The sequence below is a fragment of the Heterocephalus glaber genome, unplaced genomic scaffold, assembly GCF_053883595.1.
Source record: "Heterocephalus glaber isolate CG9 unplaced genomic scaffold, H.glaber_assembly_v1.0 deba00001606, whole genome shotgun sequence".
Taxonomy (NCBI): Eukaryota; Metazoa; Chordata; class Mammalia; order Rodentia; family Bathyergidae; genus Heterocephalus; species Heterocephalus glaber.
Window position 1 is genome coordinate 22,758,388 of NW_028258377.1, and position 26,518 is coordinate 22,784,905.

The 26,518-nt window shown below is 36.3% G+C and overlaps 1 long non-coding RNA gene across 5 annotated transcripts in view; it reads right to left on the reverse strand.

The window, feature by feature from the left end:
- The window catches only part of LOC110344792 (uncharacterized), a 630,580-nt gene that overhangs the window by 207,054 nt on the left and 397,008 nt on the right, over positions 1-26,518 (reverse strand). For 2 of the 5 annotated variants that reach the window (XR_015444645.1, XR_002387605.2), the window contains exon 4: positions 12,876-13,092. The exons of the other annotated variants lie outside the window; for them this stretch is intronic. This is a non-coding gene — a long non-coding RNA (uncharacterized LOC110344792). The remainder of the gene's footprint in view (positions 1-12,875; positions 13,093-26,518) is intronic. 5 annotated transcript variants of the gene reach the window in all.

A 26,518-nucleotide genomic window follows, 5' to 3' on the forward strand; every position in this document is an offset into this window, starting at 1 on the left:
TATAACTAAAAGACAAATCTGCGAGGTAGGTATCCGACTATTACACACTATTATACTCTATCATGGTACTTGTGTCTTGAAGGGAGGGTCTACAGTCTTTTTAAAAGTATTTATAATAATGGTTAATTAGTGTATTTCTAACAATGTTAAGGATCAAGTAGAACTAGTCATTTATTTCACTTTATGATTGCTTCAATACGGTTTTTGCTTAACAATATTTCTGACAAATGTAATTTTTACTTGGGAAAAATTTATTTTAAAGTATTTGGTAGAATATTGTCTCGTGCCCCTGAATCACATTTAACATACAATTATTGACCTACTGTACCCATCTGGATCTACTATTCAGGGTTGATTTTCAGGGAGAAAAACTGTGTAACTCTGTCCATAATTAAATTTATCTGTTTTTCATCTGTGAAATGAGGATTCTATTATTTACTTTAGACGGTTTGGTGAATTAAATACAATAATAACTGCACTTCATTTATCATAGGGTCTGGTGCATGGAAAGTATTTTATAAATATTGTTTATTAATAGTGGCATTTTTCATGATAAGGCAGATATCTGGCCTGAAGTAAGGAGACCTGGCATGTGTGCAGGGAAGTAGCAGTATTTGTCCATTTAATTAAAATGAATCTAAGCATATGCCAATAAGAAAGAGACACATCATATTTAAAAAACGAAATAAATCTCTACCACTTTTCTCACATCTTAAATTAGACTTTATCTTCATTCTCTCATAAAGGAAAGTCACAAGTGAAAAATAAAAAGTAATAAGAGATGTTAACTTTTGATGGATTTCAAAACTGCCATGGACCTCAGTCCAGATGACTCATATTCATTTCCTTTGCCAGGTGGCTTTTCATTCTTCTAAGTATAGAGACTGGATATATATTTTTTTTACTCCTAGCAATGGGGCCAGCCATATCCTTTGGTCACAAGCATGAGGCAGAAATGGCAGTGTGACAGTTCCAAGCCAAGACATTAAGCAACCCCTTTGTTTCTGCTTGTCCTCTTAAGAAGACCATTCTGACCCTTCTGATGACACATCAGACAGTGTCACTATGGCTAAGCTAGTATATCGTAGATAGTAGTAGCATACCAACCATGACAGTTGTCTGCCAACTAAATACTTAATACAATATACCAATGAGACATGGATTTGATTTTTCAGGGTCAGGGTAGAAATTCTGACAAATACAATTCTAACTTGTTTCAGTATAAAAATAAATTTTTATTTAAAAAAACCTTTATTTGTATGCATTTTAAGAAGAATCATTTTCCGTTAAAGATATGATGTTTTATGAGAGAAACAATATTATGCCAGGATTTGTTCAAAAATGTTTCAGTGCCTCCTTCCCCTAAAAAAAGAAAAAAATGTTGGTGGCTAAAGATGATGCAAGAATAGAAGTCTGGTCACGATTATTGTAGCTTTGTGAACTATACATAGGACTCATATTGTGTTTTGTACAAAACATTTTAGTAAACAATTTAAAATGAAAAAAACTTTAATTTTTAAAAAATTATTGGCCCTAACCATACTGCTCAACGCCTTCTTTTCATCAACCTATTTTTTTTTTTTTTTCAGTACCAGGGATCAAGTTCAGGACCCTGTACTTGCCAGACAGGCACACTGCTACTGAGCTACATCCTCGGCCCCTCATCATCCTATTATAATAGACATCTTGGGCAAATTTCATAATTGTTCTGTTAAGTCATATTTTAAAAAAAACACAAAATAGTATGGTACTGGCATACAGGTATGTAATCCAAGAGAAAATAACACATAGCCTAGACATAAATTTATCTATATATCATATGATTTTCAACACATGCTCAGACCACTCAATGGGAAAGGAAAATCTTTTCAACAAATGGTGCTGGAAAAATAGATAGCCACATGCAAAGAATGAAACTGGACCCTTAACTTAAAACTAAATTAAAATGGACCAAAGATATAAATGCATGAACTAAAATTATAAAACTCTTAAAAGAAAACATAAGGGAAAAGATTCATGACACTGGATTTGGCAACAATTTCTTAAATATGTTATTAAAAAAACAGGAAACAAAAAAGAAAAAAAGATAAATTGGACATTGTTAAATTACTTTGTTCATCAAAAGATATTATCAGCAGATTATAAGGGTGACATACATTTAATTAATTTAATTAAAATTAATCTAACCATATGCCACAAAGAAAGGAATATCGCACATTTACAAAACAAAACAAATCTCCACCACTTCTCTCACATCTTAAATTAGACTTTCTCTTCATTCTCCCATAAAGGAAAGTCACAAGTGAAAACAAAAAGTAACAAGGGAAGTTAACTTTTGATTGATATCAAAACTGCCACGGATCTCGGTGACTTATACTCATTCCCATGCAGAATGGGAAAAATATTATAAATTATGTATATTATAAGGGATTAATATTCAGATTATATGAAAGAATTTGTGCAGCTCAGCAGCAACAATAAAAATAAAAGAAAAAGCTTTGAATATTTTTCAAAAAAAGATATGCAAACGTTCAATAAACACATAAAATAATGCCAAACTTCAATGATCATTAGAGAAATTCAAATCCAGCCATAATGTGTTACTACTTTATACTCACTGGGATAACTAAAAAGAAAGAATGGAAGTTCTGTGAATTGCTGCTGTGACTGTAAAATGGTGCCGCCACTTTGGTCATGTGTAGTTCTTCCAAAAATTAAACATAAAGATTACTGTATGTTTGTGTTTTGTTTTTTTTTTTTTTGGTACCAGGGATTGAACTCAGGATCTTGTGCTTGCGAGGCAGGCTCCGGAACCACTGAGCTAAATCCCCGGCCCTAAAGATTACTGTATAATCCAGCAATTCCATTTTTGATTATAGACCCAAAAAGCTGGAAGCAGGAACTCAAATGGATGTTAGTACAATATTTTTATAGTGACATTATTCACAATGACCAAACATAGAAGCAACGCAAGCCTCCACCAGTAGATGAGTAGATAAATATGACACAGACATACAACAAAATACTATTCATCATTCAAAAGGAAGGAAATTCGGATGCACGGTATGGAATGGATGAACCTTAAAGGCATTTCGCTAAGTGAAATGTCAGTCATAAAAGGATGGATATTGTTTGATTCCACACTTACACAGTAACTAGAGTAGTGGAGTCAGAGAGAAAGTAGAAAGGTGATTGCCGAAAAGTAGGATAACGGGAGTTAGCGTTTAATGAATACAAAATTTTAGTAGAGGAAGATGAAAAAGTTCCGAAGGTGGTGTCGATGGCACCATGCTCCTGTCCAGCCTGCCATGGTCCTAATCCCACATCGGTGGTGGCTATGGTGGTACTAAGTGGGAGTGTGCGTATTGTTACTGAACTTCCTATACATTTAGATACGGTAAATTTCATGCTACATATATTTTCCTCAGTAAAATAAGCAAACAAATAAAACCTTATAGCCAGTCATACCCAGTTTAGTCCAGTTTAGCTCTTCTGAATCATTTACTTCTTTCTGTCACTATGAAAACATCAAACTCAGGGGCTGGAATGGGAGCTGCTGAGATGAAGCAGGCAAGCTATGTTTGTGGGCCTGTCTTCATTTCTCTTCTAGTTGTAACTTTCTGGGTGAAAGCCTAGGAAACAGTGAGAAATGTCAGAGTGTGTTCAGTGGAAGGGCTTAGGCGATTCTGGTGAGGCAATGATGCCCTGTCTGCTGGCTGGAGTGGGTCTGACCACTGTCGTGGAGTCTGCTCGATGTACTTTCCACATGTGGCAAGATCTGCCAGATCTTCGCACTAGCGTGGCTCCACTTGTTGCAGGCCCACCACAAGACTACTGAATCTGCAATTCAGCAAGTGTTCAGGCAGGAAGTGAGATGCCAGCTTCCCTTTAATGTGGCCAATAACTTCCTTTGCAGTACTTCAGTACAAACAGGGGGTCACAGTAGTCTTCCCACTGAATTTACTCTCTTCGAGAAGTCAGGTTGCACTTGATCCAGTTTATCAGACATGCATAGTTAAAATGGATGCAAGCCAGCCCCTAAAGAGACCCACAGATGTCTAAGGTAAGCATTTTAAATATCCCTGTCTAAGTCTTCCTCACAGGGCTTATCAATTAGGACGAGGTGTGTGGAAAAAATGTTTCATTTGTGAAAAGAGTGAAGTTTATTGGGAGAAAAAAGAGGAATCAAGATATACCATGTACAGGTACAAATTCCCTTTGATGAATGTGACCATTATGTATATGTAAATTGTACTGACAAAATTAATATAAAAATTGGAGGAGTGACTAAAAAGTCTGTCCTGCTATATACAAGGGGGAAATAGCAGACTGCAGCCTAAAACACTTAAAGAAATACATGCAGTCTACAGCAAAGTACAGTCACTCATGCTCCTTCCCAGGCATGCATCGCACGCAACACATTGGTGGATTCTGTTACCCGATTCAACTATAAAATTAGTTGCTTTTGTCATTGTTACAAACTCTAGGACAGCCTCTTGTCAAAGCACCGAATGGCCAGAGATTGGGAGGTCCCTGAGTTTACAGAAAGGTTGAATGCTTTAGTTTTGCATCTCATTAGTAACAAATGTATGCTTGAGTTACAAAATTTGTTCCAAACACATAGTTCTCAGTAATGCTTGGGAAATAAATATATTGAGCAGAAATCTTCAAGAACTACTATTTTTCATTTGGAAAAAGGAAATGAGGCCAGACTGGGAAATGGAATATCAAGAAAATGGGAATGGGAATCTAATAGAAAGGGAAAACAGGACAGATAGGTAAAGGAGTGAGTAGATAAGTGAATGGTTTCATTGTTATTGTACTATTTGAAGCATTTACTCACCATTCTTTTTACATACTTAAACTTGACTTAGAATTAGGAATAAGATGCCCTCTTGGAGCACATTCCTGGGGACACCAAGCTAAGTGTCTGCCTTGAGCCCAATTATACCTTCTAATAAATAGAGGCCCTGTTACTCTCCTGAAGTCATAGGATCTCAGAGGAATAGCAGCTGCAGAAGCAGCTGTAATGCTGAATAGAACCTTAAGTAAATAGCCTAGAAGGCCAGTAACGATGAATTACAATAAACCAACTATAATTAGTAATAAAAACCCTAAAATAACTGTACTCATGAGATAGTATTGGTCATATCCTTGCTGTGTTATGGAAATAATAGAATCACTTTTTCACCCAATGTAACTACAAATGGTAATTAAAAGCTGATTTAGGATCGAAGATAACCTCAAGGTTATAAATACAAGTCGCTAGCTCTGAAAATCGCTTGTTCTTGTTCTCATATTCACTTTTTAAAAAATGGGAAGGGGGTTTCAGAGTGGTTTGAAAAAGAACTGAGCAAAATCAGCTAGGTGAAGTAAATCAATCAATACAGAAGTTTGGTTTTTTTTTTTTTTTTTTTTTTTTTTTAATGCCTAAAACATCTTAAGAGGGAAGACCCAGCCAGTATAAGGCAAAATAATTGTTTATTTATAATGCATTTCCATAATGATAGAGAAAGTTTTAATTGCTCATGTCTATAATATAACATGTAGATTAAATTTGAAAACGATAGCAAACAATGCAAGCCAAAGTACATGAGTGATACTTTCAACAGTTTCTAGCAACAGGTAGAAAATTTCTGGGCCTTACCCAATCTCATCTGTTGCAGTGTGATACAAATATCTATTTATCATTATATTTTTCTCATGCTTTCAAAATCCTTTATTATGGTTGATTAAACACTCTTTACTCAATAAAATCATTATCTTTAGATAAAAACACAAAACCACAGCAGTGAGAATGCATGAGAATAATTAAGGGCAATGTTTAAAAATTATGTCTCATGATACATTTGATTTGGAATGAGAATGATATTATATAAACAATGAGTCTCCAAGGGAAACATTGTGCTCCCAGTGAATTGTTATGGGAAATAGGACGCAAAATAATGAGAGTTATCCTCATAGATATTATAGCCAGTTAGAGAAAGAGAGATCAATCAGCTAACGATGCAGACATATGTACAGTGACAATAATGCCAAGTTCTGTGAAGAGAAAGTTCATAGGCTGTGAAGAGTGGAACAGAAGAATTACCCTACTTTGGGAAGATGGAGGGGGACCCAAACGATGAATGTGTGAAGAAGAGGCCTTGAGCCCAAAGATGCAGACTATAACCTCAGAATCTGTCTGTACATAGCACTCAGGAATTCACTAAGGAGAGCAACAACATATAGGTTAACCTAGCAGGTATACCTGTGTATCCCAGGGTCTCAGTTCTCTCACACTCTAGAGCTTCAGTAAAACTTACATAACTCAAACCACACACACACACACACACACACACACACACACACACACAAAAACACAAATCATGACAAGGCTGAAATTTATTCATTCATTCGTAAAAAAAAAATATATGGAGCACCTACCAATGGCCAAGTTTTAGTAGTTATAATCAAGACTAAAGTCCTTAAGCTCATGGAGTTTACATGTTAAAGGGATCAGAAGAGGCCATAATAAAGTACTTAAATCAATAAACAGCATAACAAGTTTTGATAATACTATTATAAAGGCAGTAAATTGATGATAGAATCACATCATTCTGTATATAAAAGAAAATCTCTAATTACATAATATCTGAGCACAGATATAGATGAAGGGTGAGAGGAATTCCACTTTCAGAAACATAGGTAAAGAACAGTCAAATACAGAACTCTCAGCTTGAGGAAGCACTAGAATGTTCCAGGAAGGTAATGCAGCTCATTTTCGCTACACCTTGGTTAGCAAGCAGGGGAGAGGTAGACCCAGTGCTAAAGTTAGACTGCAAAATCATCAAGAGGGCTGGCCACGTCAAGTAGAATTTAGAATTTTTTCTGAGACCAATAGAAATTCAGTGAATCGTTTTAGGCAAGAAAGTAGCTGCACGTGTGATAAGGATCTTTCCGAATGTTTAGTGGAGAATAACTAGATAGTTTCAAGTGAATGTAACAGCAAAAAGGTATATCCTATACCAGTGACCATACCACTAAGTAGAGAAAGCATCTCTGTGTTTTGGCTACAATGAGAAAAAAGAAATAAGGGTAGAATAAATACGTCAACATGCTAAGACGTGAACGAAACAGTTGACAGTAAAAGTTTATGGTATGATCGTGTTATCCAAACAAAACCAAATAAATAATGAATGATGAAACAAATGAATGAATGGATTCATTCAAAATACAAACTGAAACTTTTTTTGTACAAGGCCTGTAAGCATGGGTAGACCAGAGAAAACCTATTGACCTATTTTCAAACAAGATCCTTTGAGTTGAATTGGAAACTGTACCATGATTCTACCTCTATTTCCCACAACATCAGACAGATTTGCACGTTATATGACCATTCTGTTTAGAAAGAAAAATTTTTGTACTAATGACATCAAAAAATTTTATGCTTCAAGTTAAGTTTTGGTTTGAACACTGAAGAAAAACTTTAATGGTACTCTGATAATGCCAAGGAATACACTGTTTTAATTCATCCCAGCTATGACAATTTGGACTCACTTCTCTTCTCCATAAAGGTGTACCTCCATGTATCCACCTCATTCCTAACACTCCATGATCCACCGGCATGATTTGAAATAGATCCCTGGATTTTTAACCTTGGCCTTTTGATCTCTTCTATTTCTATCTCAGGGCTGTACTCTTTTTGGCTTCTAAGGTAAGCTTTTCTCATTAGCAAGTACTAATGAACAATCCAGTTAAAGTAGAACAAAGACCTTGTCATACCTCTGTCTCTCATAATTTATGTGCTGCCAGGGTGACTTCCAACTCAAAGAAAAGTGGGGTCAAAACGTATTTACAGGGCTGGGGATTTAGCTCAGTGGTTTCACTGCCTGCTGTGCAAGCGCAAAGACCCCTGTTCAATCCCCGGTACCAAAAAAAAAAAAAATGTATTTACAGACATGTCATAGCAGAGATAAAAGATTTTTCTTATGATGCATCTCACCAACTGAGCAAGGCCCCATTGTATTGGAATCAAATAAATTTCTATCTTTTCCACTGAATCATTTACAGAGTTACTAGGACTTACATGTGTACCTGGTATATTTTTAGTATTTATTTTATTTCAGACACTGCTACCTGTTTTCCACATTTTATGATTCAATCTTTACAGCAAAGATGGGTTCTAAGTTTAGGCCCATTTTACAGGTTGGGAAACAACAATTTGAAGATAATACATAGCTTGCCAAGATCAGACATGCAAGTAGAAAAGTAAAGACAGGACTCCTCACAGGTCTGCATTGTTTCAAAACTCATACATCAGTTACCAGCTAGAGTATCTTCTATGAAAATAGAGCACTTTGTCCTTCTTGCTATATTCTGTGTTTTTTTATGTTCAAAACAGAATAAATTCGTGTCACAGTAGGAAAATGGATGTTTAACTGGAAAAGCTTTGTGTGTGAATCGAAAACTTAATACTATACCAGGTTATTTAGATAAAGATTTAAAATATTAACAACAGCACTAATTTTGTTCACAGATTATTTCATTGTTGACATAAAATCAAGCAGCCCACCAGCCATTCAAATTCTAAGACATGCCCATGCTTTAGACTTGTCTAAAATCTAAGCTTTATTTTAATACATTTAAAGGAATTTTGTTCCCTGGCTAACATTTCTCACTCTAGAGTGAATTACCTTTCTTTCCATCTTTAAACAAGAAAAAAAATATATTTCCAAACAAGATGTGGTAAAATTTACAGAATATTGAAAATTCTGCTTCAAGGCTGGAAAACTTGGTTTCTTTAATAATTCAAACCTCTGTCTTCCTAGGTGGGCTTCACAATTGCAATGAAAAGTTAGGAAGCATGAGACTGCCTTCCCCAGGAAGCAAACTCTTCTTAGCATATCCATCAGAATGTTTTTCTCTTTGTCTTCAATAGATCAATAATACTGAGGCTGCCAAAGTATCTATTCAACAGAGGACTCCATTTCAGAATTCACTCCTGAATTGTCTTCAAACATAGCAGCGAATACCTGTGCTCATCAATTTCTTAGGTCCTCTGACCATAGCTTACATGTACCTAATATCAAGAGTTCTTATCATAAGTCTTTCACATTACAGCAATTTCCTTTGCGATTATATTTCAGTAAGTAAAATGCTCCTTGGGAACTATTTAATTTTTTCTTAGCTTGTTCTTTTTCCTGCTCATCTACCCCTGCCCCCCAAATCCCATAGACTTGTCATTGTTAAAGTTGAACTATCAGTGTTATCCTAAAGTTTATTCTCTGAAAGCATGAACACATAAAGCAAAATGAAAAGAAAGAAATGGAAAAACACACACACTTGTGTGCATACACAAAAGCTCTAACTATATAGAAAGCATACCTACACGTAGCAATACAAGAGGAAAATAATTTTAAAAGCCCATCAAGAACTCACAGAAAGTACAGAAAGGGTTCATGTTACAGGTTTAAAAGTTAGACGTTCCCAGTCACTTCCTAAAAAGTAAATGATCATAAAAAATGGTAAATTCTTTTTAGTTGGGTGTGTGCGTGTGTGTGTGTGTGTGTGTGTGTGTGTGTGTGTGTGTGTGTGGTACTAGGGATTGAACCATAGCCTTTAAACTGAAGTTTGAAACAAGGCTTCCTTATACACTGAGTCGGCTTGAACTTGGGATCCTCCTGTCTCAGCTTACCAGAGAGCTGGGAATATAGGTGTATGCTGCCACATTCATTTACCCTCCTTCTCTGAAAGTAAGACCTAGCTGGAAAATAGTCAGTCTTGACAACTAGAGATTAAAAATGCCAGCCCCAACCAGCCTAGCCTTGCCTTACCTGCCTTCACTATTCCCTTGTTGGGTGGTTGCTCTGTAAGGAAGGCGAGTCAAGGGTGGGCTGATTGGGGCTGGCATTTTTGATCTCCAGTTGTCAAGGCTGATTATTTTCCACATAGGTCTTATTTTGGGGGAAATACAGGATTGTAGAATTCCTTATAGTTTTTGAAGTGTTACTATATATATTATCTCATTGTCTTTTTACAACTTTTGAACAAATTTAATGCATGTGTAATTTGTCTTGGTACTATGTCATGTTTCTATTTCATGGGGAAAAATCTGTAAATGAGGTTAGATACTGAAAAAAAAAAAAAGGCAAAACAAATCACTTACTAAATAGAAGGCATCCACAAAGACAGCAAAGACAGTCAAGTTTCAAAGAAGCACATAATTAATGATAGCTTGGAATGCTTCCAAAATCTCCTTGGCTGACTGGCTAACACTGAGGCTGAATCATGCTGGGAGTCAGGAAAAGCTGTAGGGTCAGAGCCACCAGCTCAGAGACAGGAAGCCTCGTTAGAACACCTCAGGTCTCCCTCCAGTGTGGATTCTCTTCTTCTAGTGCAACAAATACAACAGAGGAAAAAGGGACATCACCAAGTGCTCACTTCGTGGAGTAGCCACCGCAGGATGATTGCTGGGAGTGAACATCAACGAAAAAGATCACACTAGCAAATAATGTGCATGTATAAAACAGAACTTTGATGCAGTCATAGATGATGGATGTTACATTCAGGTTTATTATGGATATTGCAATAATTTTTTTGTTTTCTGTTGTGATTATGGAATTCAGTTATTCCAACAACTTTCCTTAAGAAAACTCCAGGACAGGCCCTTTGATTTATAAAGTGAGTATGAAAATAAAATTCCAGTTTTATCAGCTGGTAGTTTCTAGTTTAAAGATGAGATCAATGAATAGGAACATTATGACTGGTGGTGACTTGAGAGTGTAGTAAGGGACCTAGATAACTAATCTAAACTTGAAGGAGGAAGGAAAAGCTGTTTGTTTTTTGATGAACACATGCATTTTCTTTTTCATGCATGTGAGCAACAAGAGAGGTGAGAATCCTAAGAACAAGAATATATCAAAGAGACTACTACTGATTTGCATATTCACTTAGGATCAAGACCTCAGGGATGCTTTGATTGGGAGAACACCATCACAACTCTTTAGGTCCCTAACACATGTGCTATCATTCCTGAGATTACCTACAAACACACTTCGACTGGGGGCGGCTAGAAAAACACCACACAGAGCTGTCAGATGTCTTTGTTGAATCTGGAAGACAGGAAAAGCATAGGGTAAAGCTATCAGCTTATGACACAAAAGCAGAGCTGAGCATAAGTGATAGGAAATATCCACACTGAAAAGATCGGCCCACAAAACACAGAGAATGCCAAGGACAGAGGTGGATTAGTGGGTTTATCTCAGAAGTGACAGGTTTCTGCATTTCAGAAGCATTATGCTGGAGTGGGTGATGGAAAAGCTTTATATGAATAAACCAAGATCCCCATTCACTGGGAAACCTTGAGTTTCTTTTTTGATCTAAACCTAGTTTGGAAATCTGTGATTAACCTGACAGAGCCAGGTTTTCTCCAGTCTTAGTTGCTGCTTCCATGAGGATTTGAGCAAATTCTGAAATGCAGTGCTCATCACTAGAACCATTAACAAACATGACATGGAAGCCAAGAAAAAATGTTTTGAAAAAAACAAAACAGACAAAAAGTTAAAAAAACAACAACAACAAACTTCTGCTTTGAATAGTTTTGCTTTCCTCCTAAAGGTCACCCAAGCTATTTATGTGTGGCTCCATGGAGTAGAAATACTCATTCCGTCGTTTAGAGAGAGGTAACCAGAAGTTATTGTTCATCTTAGGTTTGGAGCTAATTCAATTCAATGCAGGCATTGGGAAGGCTGCAAAACAGGGCACTATATACTCTGTCAACTGGCTCTCAAATATGCCTTTTTGTTCGATTTGACTTTCTGTGAGAATCTCAATAGAACTTACAACACACAACCAAAGAACCCTTAGGACTTTCTCTAATGTTGGTAGCACAAGGTAACAATCACGTGACGATTACACATGGGCCTTCTCCAGCATAGGCATGAAGATGGCAGGGCAGTATTTAGGAATATTCAGTGCTGAGGATCTCAATGATTTTATCAGGTTTTGGGACTGCCTTGGGACTTCCCTCTGAGTTCCAACATAAAATCAGATGAAAACTGTCAATTGTAATTGGAAAATACCTATTTAGCAAAATCTGATGTTGGAGCTCTAATTTCTGGAAAAACAATCATAGTACATTGCAAATGCACAGGCAGATGTCCTAGCCCTGACTTCCAAGGTAACTGTACTAGCTACTAAATTTTAATAACTATCAGTTCTTTGAGCTAGTTTCTCAAGAATGGACCTAAAACTGTGTGGAATTCTGTTTTGATGGGCACAATTGATCCCTTTGTCTCTGAAAGAGAAATAACAATAATTAAGTACTTAAAATGTCTACAGATGAGGCTATTTTTCCTCCTAAAATATCATCAGGCTCTTATAAACGGGACCTAATTAATATAACTAGTTTCATGATAATTATGAATCTCTTAGAACAAATTTTGTTCTCTTTGTGAACAATCTGCACAGAATTCCTTAAGTTGTAACTATGAAGAAAATTGCTGGTCACTAGAGTTTACCAGATGGCTCTACAAAGAAATCCTAACCCCACTGGAATGACAGGTTTCATTTACCAGAAGATATTAAAATCCTGTCAATGCGATTTCCATCAAGAAGGTTTTCAGTGAAATAATAAAAAATGAATGAAGGAAATCAAATGTAGTCATCTAGTTAAATATTCATTTTCTAATCTTTAGGGAGCTGTTTATTATACTTTGAACACCTGGCCTTTACTAGAACGTTGTCTGATTTTAAACTTGTCATCGTGCCACAGCAAACTCCAAGAGGCCTACCAGTTCAGCCCATTATTATGAAAATGTTAAAATAGCAAAGTGTCCTCCTTTTGAATCTAAGAACCATCCAGCATATGTTTGAATTTAGGAAAAAAAATATACCTGGATAGTTCTTTCAATGGCTGAGCTGGAGTGAGGCACAGGAAGCTCCCCCGATGGAGAAGGGAAGGAGACACCAAAGAAGGCTAATCCCGAGCCTGCACGATGTGAAGAAAGAGCCTCTTTCTGGTCTGCACCACGGTGAATCATTTACTTCACTCTGGTCCTGGCCTTGAGTTCGCTGGCTCTTGTGGTAAGGATACTTAATTTCACAGTGTTCCTGATCAGTGTTAAAACAATAACATAAAAAGTATTTTATGTGTCTGATAGAACTGTAAAACAGTTTTCTAGACCTGCTCCTTGAATTAGAATACCCACTTCAATATATTTAAGAGACAATGAAATGCAAAGTCCTTCTACAGGCAAAGGAGTTAAGAAATGAGATAAAATAATGTCACATGTATTAAAGGGAAGCATCCTAGGTTATTTCTTTTTCTTGTTTTTTTTTTTTTTTTTTTTGGTACCAGAGATGGAACTCGGGACCTTGTGCTTGTAGGGCAAGTGGCAGAACCACTGAGCTAAATCCCCACCCTAGGTTATTTCTTAACCTCATCCTTTCCCATCCCTAGGAGTGCCATGGTGAGAAGCAAAGTCCGTGGCATTTACAGAAATCATGCTGGATAAGAAACAAGTGGGATGGGGAAAGAGAAAGAAAATGAAACATAACATGCATAAAACAAACACTGCAATCTAGAAAGCACAGGAGGCCCGGTCACAAAATAATCGAGACTTCTAGATGTAAGGTGAAAATAATGGTTATGCAAGCCTGAATTCTGATTCCAACTGGAGTCCTGTCATATTAGGAGAACTTTTGAAGCAAGCAAATATCTGTGAAACTTGGTTTTTTCATTTATTATGTGAAAGTGATAGAAAGTACAATAAAAACAAAAACATGATAGTAGCAGTTATATGGTGGTACGGCCTATGTATAAGGCATTGTCTTAGTATTATGACTATAGCCCTGGTGACATATATGGTTTCTATTCTACTAAAGAGAAAACTTTGTTGATAACACCGCACATTAAATTACAGGTATCAGAAGAATATATATATATATATATATACACACACACACACACACACACACACACACACACATTCATATACATATAATTTAATGAACTGTTATCAGAATAACACACGTACATATAAAGCATAATGATAACACACTGCATTAAATTAAGCATTTGAAGTAGATAGCAAGGCAAATTATGAATTTACTGAATGCTTTGTAATATTAGTGAAAATAGAAAAAAGTCTTTATTTGGATCATCCTAATTTACTGGTTTATATTTATCTAGACACCATTAATTAAAGTGAAAAGAAGAATAAGAAGAGCCAATAAACAGCATCACCAATTTCCCCAAAAGCCATAAGTTTTGGACTTTGGAGGTCTCAATGAACTCAGTAATACTGATAAAAACAAAACATCATCAAGGTATTACATACAAACAATAGAAGATGGGGGAAGTCGGAGGCTATGAATTTTCATAAAAATACAAATGAAATGCTAAGCAGGTTAGCATGGGAAGGGCTATCCCATGACAACAAAGGCAGCTTCTCCTGCCCATGGTAAATCCTGATTTCAGGATAGGAGTTAGGAAACAGTTAAATGGGCTCAGGATAGCCTGAGCTGGGAAGCTGTGTTTGTTGGAACGAATGAAGTTCTTAAGACGATGTAAGATGACAAATAGAATCAAAGTTCTCCCAACACTGTTATTGGTTGTACAACACAGATTTTTAAGCCTGCTGGTAATACTTATATGTTATGGGAGTTTCAGATTTAAGATTTGAACTTACAGTAAACAACTAAATGCTGCTTAGAAAGGCTTTCTCTTCATTTTATTTTCTCAATTAAGCTTGGCCAAACAAAGAATAGTGATCTATCTAGTCAAAAGAAAAACTTACAGTTACAGTTTGTATTTTCTATACACAGAAACCAGGGATATGGAGACATTAAATACACACACATGTATACACACATGCACACATCCACACCCATATCCACACAGTTTTGAAATAGGAAACATTATTGCTGAGCAATTTCAACTTGCCCTCTCTTTCCAGTAATAGACTGTAGAAAACCCATCACCACTTACTGTGCTGTCTCCCATCAGGAAGCAGGATGTCAAGGGAACCTTGTTGATTACAAATTATGTATCTATAGTTTTCATTAGCAATCTATTCAGAAAACATATAACTGAAGTGAGAGTGCCGGGACAAATGTAAGATTTTCTTATTCTTACTCCAGTATGTAGATATTTTTGTATTAACAAATTCTAGAGGTACGGTCCAGATTAAATGCCCTAGTGGATACTTATTGACTCATGCAGATTACATCTCAGGCATCAGATCTCCTGAATGAAGCTCTTGCTCCTTCAGTAGATGTTGTCATTTTCTATCCAATCTGTTTGCATGTAAGAAGGGCTCCATTTGCACTCAAAGTACATGCTGTATGACAGTGGAAATGAGAGACGGTGTACCCAAAGACAGCTGGAATCAGACAATTGGATTCAAAAGGGGGAAAGTCTTATGAAACCCTAAGTCTCCTGATTCAAAGGGTCTCAGTCCATGGCGGACAGTTGGTAGCAGGGATGTCAGGGAGCAATGCATCTTTGAGCTCCAAGTCAAAGATCATTTTACTAGGGCAGAATAAGTGTGAATAGGTTTGGGATATACTTTGCAGAATGCATCAGTCTCATTTTAGCAATTCCTATAGCCTAAGTTGTTCCATCATAATCTCAATAATATAGCATGAACCTCAGTCATTCCTTCAGGGCTATGCTGATTCTGTTTTCTTTATGACCTTTATCAATTATGAAAATATATTGTTTACTTATTCCTTGTCTCTACCAAGACAATGCAATATTCTGTACAAAATATTTTCTACTCTTATTTGACTAATGTCATAGGACGGTGCCTAACACTTTTTAACAATAAAAAAAAATATAGTAACAACATACAAATAATTACATCTCAAATGGTTTCCCATATTTCAGTAAAAGATTTACTTAAAATGTGTAAAATAAGCATGCGATAGGAAATATATTTTACACAAAAGTATATTGAATACATACATATGATTTGAATAATAAAATGAAAATCCATGGGGCTACAACCATCCTAAGAAATAGAGTATTGCTATTATCTTTGGAATTCTTTTCCAAAAAACCATGCTCCCCTCATTCAGGAGACATTAACCCCCTTCTCCAAATATTTAGTCTTTCCTTACTTTTTTCTTGATTAACCAGATTTACAAAAGAAGAAAGGAATTAAACAATGCAGCATACTGGCTGGAAATTTGGACCCATTCTTTTGATCATACACCCCATCCATAAATCTTTCTGTGAAACAGTGACATGCACTATATAAATATTTCCTTATAAGTCATATGTATTTATTGCCAAGTAATATATTTTATACATTACAAATTCTATAAAAGGATGAAATTTACAGAGTTTACAGTGTAGAAAGATGAAATTAAAATATTCCATACATTATATTTATATAATTTGTTAATTGTTCTAACTGATTTGTTCTTATCAACGACACTACAATAAGTATTATTAGTATTATACTCTATTAAGTGTAAGATGATCAAACTATTACTAAGGAAGGAAAATACTGCCAATTTAACTATCATATGCTGCTCATCAGTTGAAAGTTACATCTTCAATTTCAGATATGTTAAAATACATGCCTCATAACAAATAAATGCAGTAAAACTTTTAGCAGAAAAATCAAACTGAGTATAATTCACTGGCATTGAAAATAATATTTTTTGACTGGGGATGTAGTTCAGTGGCACCACGCCTGCAAGTGCAAGGTTCTGAGTTTAATCCCCGGTATTGGGGGGAAAAAAGTTTTTGAATACATTATACCATTATAAAAAACAAGTCTTATGTGTTTATAAGATTACTTTAATTCTAATTTTGGTTTCATGATTGTTGTAGCTATGAAAAGGATCCTTTATACAGATACACAAATACGTATCTCCAAGCAAAAGGAATAAAACATTGGATCATTTTTCAAAAACAATACTTTTACAACCAACCCAGCAATTATGTGAAAGACTTTGTTATGAAACTTGAAAACTGTCAGGAATAGGTGCATTTTAAAATTTTTAATTAATGACTTAAAATGCACGAAACTTCATAGTCAGTTCTTAACGCAAATTCAGTGATACTTCATTTGATTCTTCATCTAAGTGTGTGTGTGTGTGTGTGGGTGTGTGTGTGTGTTAGATTTAGCCACAGGACTGGTAATTCATTTTTATAGAAAAAAATAAAGGTGTATAGGTGAGAAAAAAAGGAAAGGAACAAACAATGTGAAAAAGAAGAAGAGGAGCAAAGGAAGAAGGGGAGAAGATAGAAAAGTAGAGACATAAGGAAAAGGAAGACAAGAAGAAAAAGGAAGAGTAGAAAGCAGGAGGATGGGGGTCAAGGTGGAGGAGAGTGGATAGAGAAACAAAGGGGAAAGGGAGGTATTCTAAGGAGAATACAAATCAATTATCTTCACATCTTCATACAAATATAAGTAACTTTTAAATTTTAATGAAAGATATCACCATAGGAAGGTAACATTACTGGAAAAATTTTCAAAAGATGTTAAATGAAGCTGATTCAGCATATGTATCATACAAAACTTTTTCCATGACACTGCTTAAGAGCCAAGTTAATTTGGGAATAGTAAATATTTTTACTAGAATGAGTAACAAAACTCTTTCCACAGTTCTTCTCTTATTTTTTGCTCACTTGCAGGTCCTCTGTCTCTCATTCTGGGAAGTGGGAAGTGGAAAGAATTTTTTTTTTCTTAAAAGTAAAGCATTTATGCAGTAAATTTCCCCATAACATGTCTACAGTTAGTTTTTGTTTTTTTTTTTCTTTTCTTTTTTTGGTACCGGGGATTGAATTCATGTCCTTGAGCTTGCACAGCAGGCGGCGAAATCACTAAGCTAAATCCCCGGCCCTCTACAGTTAGTTTTTGAAAATTAATATATGAAGGTGAAGTTAGATAAAAAGTAATGTAATGAACTATTATAGTCATGCGTGCTATTAATATAGAGCAGACATAAAATCAGGTTTAAATAATGAATTATTTTCTGGTGCTAATATCATACATTGATGCTTTATAAAAAGTTCTTTCAATATCAAAGAATTTACTCGGATTTTAATGTTACTGTCTCCACAACACACTCACCATAAGTTGTTTTTTTTGCCAATGTGTTTAAGTATTGCCAAGAATAGCTATCCATAAATACATGAACTTTCTCTTTTTTCCCAATGAGATGATCCAGAGAACCTCAATAATCAAAACAATATTTAACACCTTTACCATCTTTTGACAGCAAAAATGAAGACTAATGATTTTCTAGATAGCTCAATGTTTATCTTGATGACTAGAAAACAAACAACCAAACAGCCATTGAAATGAATTATAATAAAATATACATTTTTCAGAGAGAGGAGCACAAAATCAGTTTTCATTTGACATGCTAAGTATGCTATATTCGAACAGAATGTTACATATTCATTTCATTCATCATTTAAAGGCAGATAATCAGGAAGTCATTACGTGGCCTGCATTGGGCAGCTATTCGATTAGCGTATAATTGAGCACTCTGTAATTCAGCCAAACCTGACAGGCTGGGAATGCATAATATCCATTGTAGGTATTTTAAATGTTGGGGAAATGATGGGGCAAATGACATATGCTGGTTAATACTGGCCACAAGTATAAAAAAACTAAGAAATTATTTCATTTTCTTCATTTAATTATTTACATTTTAAAATTTTCCTGTTTATGTAATTTTGCAAATCAGAAATGTATAAATTTTAGTTAAGTTATATGAGACATCATTTTCTCTGGCCTCAGAAGACTTAAGAGGATTCTGAGTCCTGTCAGCATCCTTGTATACTACTCCAGACTGACCATGGACAATGTGACATGAAGGTAGTAACTTAAGGCAAAATCTTATTTTATCCAGAGGTTCATGAAGTAGACTATCGGACTGGAAGTTAGAGGAGAGAAGTAGGTAATAAAGGCTATAGTATGAATATGAACTCTACCCAAAATTATGTGTTAAGGCTGTTTCCCAGCCCTTGGTACTCTAAGAGGTAGTCAAGCTTTAACATGTAAAGACTAAAGAAAGGAAATTAGGTCATTGAAAGCATTCCTATGAGGGAAATACTGGGACCTCCTTCTCCTCTCTCTTTCTCTCTTTTGCTTCCCAGCTTCCCTGAGAGGAATGACTTTGCTCTACCATATGCTCACCACAGGCCCAAAAGAAATGAGACCAACCAATCACGGACTAAAATTTCTGAAAAAAATAGACAAAATAACCCTTCCCCTTTTTATGGTTATTACCTCAGGTATTTTATTACAGTAAGGGAAAGCTGACTAACACAAGGCAGAGACAGACTGGGTAATAAGATAAATTGCAGATACTCTTCATGGTCATGGTTGGTGATGATAAGACATCACACAATAAATGCCAGAGGGTGAATTGTCACCACGTGTTCTTTTAAACATCACCAACATAAGGCAACATGGCTCTCTAATAGTCTCTGCCATCATCCCTCCTCACAACGTTTCTCTCCTAGCTTCAGGCTTCCTATGTAAATCCAAGATGGAGTTTCAATAAGAAGGGAAATCCGCCAGAGCCAGTAATGTGTTCGGCAGGAAAATTTACAAACATTTATTGATACTTATTATTTTCTTTTTTACAATAGTAACTGACTTAGTGATTTTAGGAGACAGGGAGTTACATTAGTTTTCTACAGCTGCTGGATATCTTGAAAGAAGAGACATCAGTTTTCTTCTAGTCACAGAGTCTAAAAGTCTGAAATCTGGGTACTGTTACCAGGAGAGCTCTTTTTGAGAGCCCACAGGAAGACTCTGTTCCACTTTTGTCTTGTAGCTTCTATGAACAACTAGCAATCCATGGAGTTTCTTGACTTTAGGGGCATTTCCCAGTCTTGGCCTCTGACTTTCCTTGGCCTTCCTTTTGTGCCTCTGAATCTTTTTTCTTTATTATTAAATTCTTTTATTGGTACATTGTAGGTATACAACACAATTACATTTCTCATTGGGAATTGTACCTTTACATAATGCATCTTGGTTCTTATTTTTTCCCCATTCCTAGCCCTCCCTTCACACCCTCCACCCTTCTCTATTTACAAAGCCTTTATTTCCATTTTTTCCATTTCTCAGCATTCTTCCTTTCCCTTCTTTTCTTTCCCCTGCCCCTCCCACTACCCCTACCCCTTTGGACCTTTTCTTCCTATTTTGCATTATCGATTATTCATTCTAATCAATGGTACATTTTAGCTATACAATATAATGACATTCATCATTGGAAATTTTGTGCCTCTGAATCTTAACACAACTGCTTTCATTTAAGGGGAGCACATATGGGTTTTGGGTCAGTCTGCTTAAGTATGACTTCACGTTAACTCAACCTGTCTATAACAATTCCACTTCCAAATAAAGTTGCATTATGAACTAAGGGTTCAGAATTCAATCTATCATTTTAGGGGACAAAATGTGATCCACCGAGAATCATTGAGGATTATTAAAACATGGTCATAATAAAAAAGTAGACCTTTAGTTGGTTGTACCACTGTTATAAATCCTCTAGAGAAAAGCTATGTCTTTGTCCCCACCCTGGGGAACACTATGCCACTGCCAGCTCAGGATGACCTCTGCCTTGATTTGGTCACAAGACACACTAAACACAGAGTGCACGAGGATAGTTAGCCAAGGAGATGGTGGTAAACTTCTCAAGAGACTTTCCTGATTGCATTCTAGCAAATGACTTCTCTCCATGTTAAAAAGCACAAATCAATGCTGATTAAAACCAGGTGTCGGGAGACATGGACTCTTTGATCTGCACCTTATAGTAGAAATGAGGTGTAGTTTGTGAGGAGGTTGAGTTGGCAACAAAGCTTGAAATCACATGAGGAAAATAGGAATTCTGTGTGTACAAGCTCAAGAACTACACAGCCACCGTTCCTGCATCTTTCTTCCCCAATATTTTAGGCTTTATAGTGTAGAGTTCCATGGGTTGTCTCCATCATATGTAATACAGTACAATATAATGAGAGCATTAACTAGCATGGTGGCACATGACTGTAATCTGAGCATGCTAGCACATGGGAGGCTGAGGCAGGAGGGTTGGGGTGAGTTGGGGGCCAGCATGAGCTACATCATGATTTCAAGGCCAGCCTGAAGTAACAAGCGAGACCATGTCTCAAAAGAAAAAAAATAAAAATATAAAGAGTAAGGGAGGAATTAAAATAGAAATTTCATCCTAGACAGGGAGAAGGTCAATAGCAGATTCCAAAGTGCAGTGCTAAAAAGCAGATATTTTCCAAGACATTGTTGTTAATCCGTGAGATCAGTCTGTATTAATTCAAAAGATGTGAAAGTGACAAAAATATCTCAGACTTATATTTTCAGGGAGTTGTCAGTCTTCGATGAGCTGAACTTACACGGAAGAGAAAGGTTGATTCTGACTTCAGGCTCAGCGGGGTGACACTCACTGAGGTAAGACTGTTTTAAGAGGCTTGGGAGACACCCAACTCCATGCTTTAAGGGCTTGAGGATGAGAGCTACACCTGCACATGACAAATGTACAGGCTGAGAAATGGTGACCAATGGGTAGGAGAAAGATAATGGCGCTGCACGACCCACAGAGTCTGTCGGAGTAAAGGAGTGTGATTTGTTCTGTAGATCAGAGGTGTACCCAGAATGTGAGCATGTTCTGAACAACCATCAAAGCAGCATTAAGAGGCCAAGCCCTGCTCGGCCAACAGAAGCTGTAGACCCCACATATTCCATGGGTTGAGGAAGGAGCTATAAAAGGCAGCCAAGATTTCCAGCATCAAGAATTTATTTCCAGTCAAAAGGGATCTTGAGGTTCGAGAGGCTAGTGCTAGGGTAGAAGAGGCTTTCTATGACAAGCCCACAAAAACAGCTCCTTTATAAAGAATTTTTAAATTTCTTCCAGCACTGAAGCACATGAAGCCACCCCACAAATTTATCTGTAAAATAGGAATTTGCTTGTCTTTATTTTCCTTTTTCTCAGTCCCCTCCCTCTCCAAATCCCCTTTCTAAGCCTTTCGCACTCAGGAATGATTCAACTTGGGGTTGGAGAGAGAACATTTAACTTTAATCCCATGTAGTGTATTTTATTGTAATAAAATGCATAGTTTAATTACCAGATGAAGATTGTGTTTGGCAGCTTTAAGTATCCACGGGGAATTTTGTTAACCTAAAATGTGGAGGAAAATCCTGGTGTCTGCCTAAGTTTTGAAGAAGCTGGGGAAGAAGTAAACATAATGAATAAATTTGAAGGAAAAGTGAGATTCTAGCTTTCTATGATTATATCCAATAAATTCAGTTTCTTCACAAAGTCTTTGTATATAGGGATGGGTGGGGGGTTGAGGGAAGGCAGGGAAATGGGAAAAAATTAAGAACCAAGATACATCATGTAAAGCTACAAATTCCCAATAATGAATGTCATCATAGTGTATACCTAAAATGCAATAAAAATAATGAATAAAAAATTCAGTTTCTTCAATGAACTGGTTACATTCACATCTATAAAACCTTTTACTTTCCCCTTCCTACTTGTTGCGATTGTTCTTTGGAAGACATTCTGGATTAGAAGATAGTGGTGTTGCTTCTCCGAGCACTTCATTAAGTGCACGTGTTTACAGGTAATTGAAGAAGGTGGAAAAGCCAAACTGGGTGACAGAAGGAACACTTCTATCACTTTTGACTTTCCTACTATTTCGTATCAGTGACAGTAACTCTCTGGATGAGGAGACTTGTAAGCCAGTGATGAGAATTCAAGTAAACTTTGCTCAACATCCAGTTTGGACATGAGAAAAATGAAAATTTGCATAGATTTTCCTCCTATGATCCTCCATAATCAGCAATGCATTCCCTATAGCAATTATCTTACTTTTTGTTGACATAATTTTATGATGGAATTTACCCCAAATAGAGCATTTTAGCCATTTCACACTTTCCTTTGAGCTTTGAAGAAAGACTATTCTATGAAGAAGACATAATGCAAATAAATGCATTACCTTTACCTCTGTTTGATGTAATTTATTTAACTTAGCATTTTTAAGGAATGCATTTTGGAGCTGGGGCATCAAAACCCTGAGTTTAAGTGGGACAATAAACTCCAAGAATATACTAACTGGAAAAATCTAGAATTGTCTCTGTCTAATCAATTTGTCAAATAATGTGAAAATTATGACTCTGGATATTTATTTTGGAAGGTGAATGTAATGCACATTGGGTGCATCTTCTCTAAAATAATGAAGTCCTGGGCTGGGGATTTAGCTCAGTGGTTCCACACCCTGCCTTGTAAGTGCAAGGTCCCATGTTCAATCCCTGGTACCAACCCCCCCCCCCAAAACCCAGAAAACAAAAAAATAAAAATAAAATAATAAAGTCCTATTTCCCAGGACTTCAGAATGTTACCTTTTTTTAAATCTTGTCTTACCAGTGATAAACAAATCAAAATTAGATCACAAAAGTGAGTCTAATCCAATGTAATTGATATCCTAATGAAAAGAGGAAATTCAGACACAAAGACAGAAATTTGGATATTTTTCACCAAGAGGGAGAGTCTAGGAGAAGACACAAGGAGAAGTGAAGGACCCTACAAGGAAAAATGAAAAATGTCAACACTTGTGAGCAAAGACAAGAAATTAGAGGAGGTAAGGAAGGACTGGTCCATAGAATGATCAAAGATAGAATGTTCACCTGAATATCCTCATTTCAAACTTCTGGCCTATACATCTGGGAGGGAACAAATGTCTATTGTTTTAAGCCAGTCAGTTTGTGGGACTTAGTTACAATAGTCTTCCTAAGAAACTAATTCAGTGGGTTACTGAGGTGACACAAGAGTCCGAATTGAAGATGGAGTTCACAAAAAACATAATAATCTGAGAAAAAAGGTCTGTCTTATATAAATCTGGAAGATTACTTTTGGAGTAGGGCCGGGAGAAGAGTATCATGTGTTCAATAAAATTCTGAAGATTTTGTTTAACACATAAGATTTTCTCTGTACAATATTATCTCAGAGTTTCAAAGGGTCACAGCTGCTAAAATGGGATTTAGTGGAGGAACCAGAGTTGTATGTTATGATTAAGTTATCATGAAGCTATTATTACACCTATTTTTGCATTTTATTACTATTACTTCTTCTGGTACATTTTTGCCTTCTGTAACTAATTATAGACTTTTAAGGTCAGAAAATGTGCTCTATAGTTCTTAAAATTCCCTAGAAAATAGGAAGCATCATTGAACAGATTAGGCATGTAATAAATTCAGAGTAGAGGAAGAATATTAGACTGGTACGAGATCATATTTTGGGGCTGCATGCTCTCTAATACAATAGACCAGCTTGGTGTTACTCTTTGTAATCCACTGCATTTTAATTAGCTGTGATTAACAGTGCAAAAAGGTAAAGGAAAACAGGATCTATTTCTTTCTTTTTCTTGTTTAGTCAATATGCAGGGGATTTACATTTACTAGTCTCACTCTTTCACATATCACCAGCAGAATTGGGCCCCAAGCAATTTATTCATTTGCAGCTCTAATAAATGACTCAGGGGATTGAAATGGTGAAAGAGTCTGTCGTTTTAAGATTTGTAGTGATTGGCTATGATAGTAAAATGAATTTCACAAAGCCAACTAGAGTATGTATAATGAAATCATTGCTTCGGTTACTACAAAAACAAACTAGCCTTATAAAAAACAAAACTCACTGGTAATATGATGTAGAAAGCAAAAATGCTGGAACAACCAAATGAAGCAATGCTTACGCATGTAAAGCCATGCAGGTGTGCCAGCATCTGAGGCAGCTAGACAGAGCCCATTCAACTTGTAAATGTTCCTTGTCATTCTAGATATATTTTCTGTCTCATGTTGCCCACTTAACCCTTTGACTCAATCCTTTCCATCCCTAGCTCTCCTTCCTGACTCCCTTACCAATGGGTTTCCTGTTAGGGTCTGCCAACAGGAGGTATTTATTTATTGTGGCATTGTTTATTTTAGCACCTCTGGTAGCAACAAAGGAAACAGTGAGCAGAATAACGTAGCCACAGGCAACAGCACAGGTGGTACATTCAGCAATGTGGTGGTGCGGACTCTCTTGGCACTGTGTTGGTAGCAAAGCTCCACAGCCAGAATCAGCATGGCTGGTTTTTAGCACCTCCACAGCAACTGAGCTCCAGCCATAGTAGAATTATACTAAATATGTGCCCAAAGCAAATAAATCTAAAATAGCTCTCATAAAGAATACAAAACAGGCCGGGGATTTAGCTCAGTGGCATTGCCTGCCTTGCAAGCACAAGGTCCTGAGAGCAATTCCCAGTACAAGAAAAAAAAAAAAAAAAAAGAATACAACACACACACACACACACACACACCAAAAAAACCAAATGCTTGTGAGGATGTAGGAAAAAAGGAACACCCCTACACCTTGGTGGGAATGTAAACTGATGCAACCGCTAAGAAAAAAAAGTATAGTAATTCCTCAAAAAACAAAAGTAGGTATATTGGTTGATTCAGCTAAATCATTCTTTGATATGTTCTCTTTTTTTTTTTGGTACTGGGGATCGAACTTGGGTCCTCGTGCTTGCGGGGCAGGCGGCAGAACCACTGAGCTAAATCCCTGGCCCTCTTTGATATGTTCTTAAAAGAATGAAACACAACCTACTATAATGATACATGCATATCTGTATTTACAGAGGTATGATTCACAATAGATCCACTGTGCAAATAGCCTTGACATCCATCAGTAGATGAATGGGTGAAAAATGTGGTCCATTCATACAGTGAAGTGTTATTCAGCTATAAAGAAGGATGAAATCACATCACTTGCAGGAAAAATATGAAATGGAGGCCAATTTATGACAAAGAAACAAAATTCAGAAAATTAAGTTTCACATATTTGCTCTTACAAGCAATCTGAAATACATTTAAAGGAAACAAACAAATGAAAGATGACTGTAACCTAGAAGTTAGAGTTTTAGAGATAAGGAAGGGGATCAGGGGAAGGGGAGGAAAGAGAAAGAATTGATAGGGATGAAAAGAAACAAGATATGTTTTAATATTCATGTATTAATACAGTATACCAAAATAGACCTCATTATTCCCTATCAATAACATGCACCAATGGAAAAACAAAAGAAAGTACAATGATTGTAGCAAGGACCTCAGCCTAGAAATTAGGGGCAAAGGTGGACCACATATGTAGATATGTACACATCTAAATGGTTGTTTTCACATTAGAGTGTCTGTCTGCACATCTAAATATCTTCTTGATCAATATTCTTTTATTCATTTGATTTCAACTGGCTAAGAATATATGACCCTGAATATGTCAGACAATGAAGTTAATTTTTAGTAGGTATTATTTTAATCATGAATATTTAAGAGAATAAAACTATGGTATAAATATTTTTATGTTAAAGAAATGGTGAGCCAGACATAGTGACACATGCCTGTAATTCCAGCACTCAGGAGGCTGAGGTAGGAGGAGCACCACAGTGAGTTCAAGGCCAGGCTGAAATGCAAAGTGAGACCTTGCAGAGGAAGTAGGGGAAAGTTCAAATCAT